Source organism: Triticum dicoccoides, chromosome 4B (genome assembly GCF_002162155.2).
Source record: "Triticum dicoccoides isolate Atlit2015 ecotype Zavitan chromosome 4B, WEW_v2.0, whole genome shotgun sequence".
Classification (NCBI taxonomy): domain Eukaryota; kingdom Viridiplantae; phylum Streptophyta; class Magnoliopsida; order Poales; family Poaceae; genus Triticum; species Triticum dicoccoides.
This window is the reverse complement of record NC_041387.1, coordinates 508,123,676-508,125,771: the sequence shown is the minus strand read 5'-3', so window position 1 is coordinate 508,125,771 and position 2,096 is coordinate 508,123,676.

Genomic DNA, 2,096 nt, shown 5'->3' with positions numbered 1-2,096 from the left:
TTCGTGCGTTGAAAACGGGTGTCGCATTGCACCATGAGCAGTCAATGAAAGTGTTGCAAGGAGCCATGGAGTGGTGCAACGAGCTGGCCAGCTATTGCACATGCTGGAGCTAGGGTGTGCATGATACGTCTCCAACGTATCTATAATTTTTTATTGTTCTATGCTATTATACTATCAATCTTGGATGTTTTATATACATCTAGAAACAACTTCATATCATTTTTTGGGACTAACGGACTAACTTAGTGCCTAGTGCCAATTGTTGTTTTTTGCTTGTTTTTGACTTTGCAGAATATCAGTACCAAATGAAGTCCAAATGCCACAAATTTTTTGGAGACTATTTCTGCAAATAAGAGACCCTGGAAGCTTCAGGAAGGAACGAGAAGACGAAAGGAGTGGCCTGATACGTCTCTGTCATATCTATAATTTTTGATTGTTCCATGCCAATATTCTACAACTTTCATATACTTTTGGCAACTTTTTATACTATTTTTGGGACTAACATATTGATCCAGTTCCCAATGCCAGTTCTTGTTTGTTGCATGTTTTTGTTTTGCAGAAAACCCATATCAAACGGAGTCCAAACGGGATAAAAATTTACGGAGATTTTTTTTGGAATATTTATGAATTTTGTGAAGAAGAATCAACGCGAGACGATGCCCGAGGGGGCCACGAGGCAGGGGGCGCGCCCCTGACCCTCGTGGCCACCCCATAAGGCGGTTGGCGCCCTTCTTTTGCCGCAAGAAAGCTAATATCCGGATAGAGATCGTGTTAAAATTTCAGCCCAATCGGAGTTACGGATCTCCGGGAATATAAGAAACGGTGTAAGGGCAGAATATGAGCACGCAGAAACAGAGAGAGACATAGAGATAGATCCAATCTCGGAGGGGCTCTCGCCCCTCCCAAGCCATGGAGGTCATGGACCAGAGGGGAAACTCTTCTCCCATCTAGGGAGAAGGTCAAGGAATAATAAGAAGAAGGGGGGCTCTCTCCCCCTTGCTTCCGGTGGCGCCGGAACGCGCCGGGGCCATCATCATCACCGCGATCTACACCAACAACTTCACCGCCCTCATCACCAACTCTTCCCCCCTCTATGCAGCAGTGTAACCCCTCTTTTACCCGTTGATATCTCTACATAAACATGGTGCTCAATGCTATATATTATTTCCCAATGATGTATGGCTATCCTATGATGTTAGAGTAGATATCCGTTTTGTCCTATGGGTTAATTGATGATCGTGATTGGTTTGAGTTGCATGTTTTATTATTGGTGTTGTTCTATGGTGCTCTCCATGTCGCGCAAGCGTGGGGTATTCCCGTTGTAGGGTGTTGTAATACATTCATGATTCACTTAGAGTAGGTTGCTTGAGTGACAGAAGCATAAACCCAAGTAAGGGGGTTGTTGCGTATGGGATAAAGAGGACTTGATGCTTTAATGCTATGGTTGGGTTTTACCTTAATGATCTTTAGTAGTTGGCGGATGCTTTCTAGAGTTCCAATCATAAGTGCATATTATCCAAGAAGAGAAAGTATGTTAGCTTATGTCTCTCCCTCAAATGGAATTGCAATAGTGATTACCGGTTTAGTTATCGATTGCCCAGGGACAAATAACTTTCTCGTGACAAAAAGCTCTCTACTAAAACTAACTTAGTTGTGTCTTCATCGAAACAACCCCTACTTTTTATTTACGTGTTCTTTTTTATCTTGCAAATCTATCCTATCACACCTGCAAAGTACTTCTAGTTTCATATTTGTTCTAGGTAAAGCGAACGTCAAGCGTGTGTAGAGTTGTATCGGTGGTTGATAGAACTTTAGGGAATATTTTTTTCTACCTTTAGCTCCTCGTTGGGTTCGACACTCTTACTTATCGAAAGAGGCTACAATTGATCCCCTATACTTGTGGGTTATCATGGTCCCCTAGGCACCAGGGCACGCCCTGGTGGGTAGTGGGTGCACAAGCCTCTGTTTGACCTAAATCCTCCTTTATAAATTCCCAAAAATCAGAAAACCTACCAGGGAGTCCACGAAATACTTTTTTCTGCCACCGCAGGCCTCTGTTCTTGGGAGATCCCATCTGGGGACCCTTTCTGGCACTT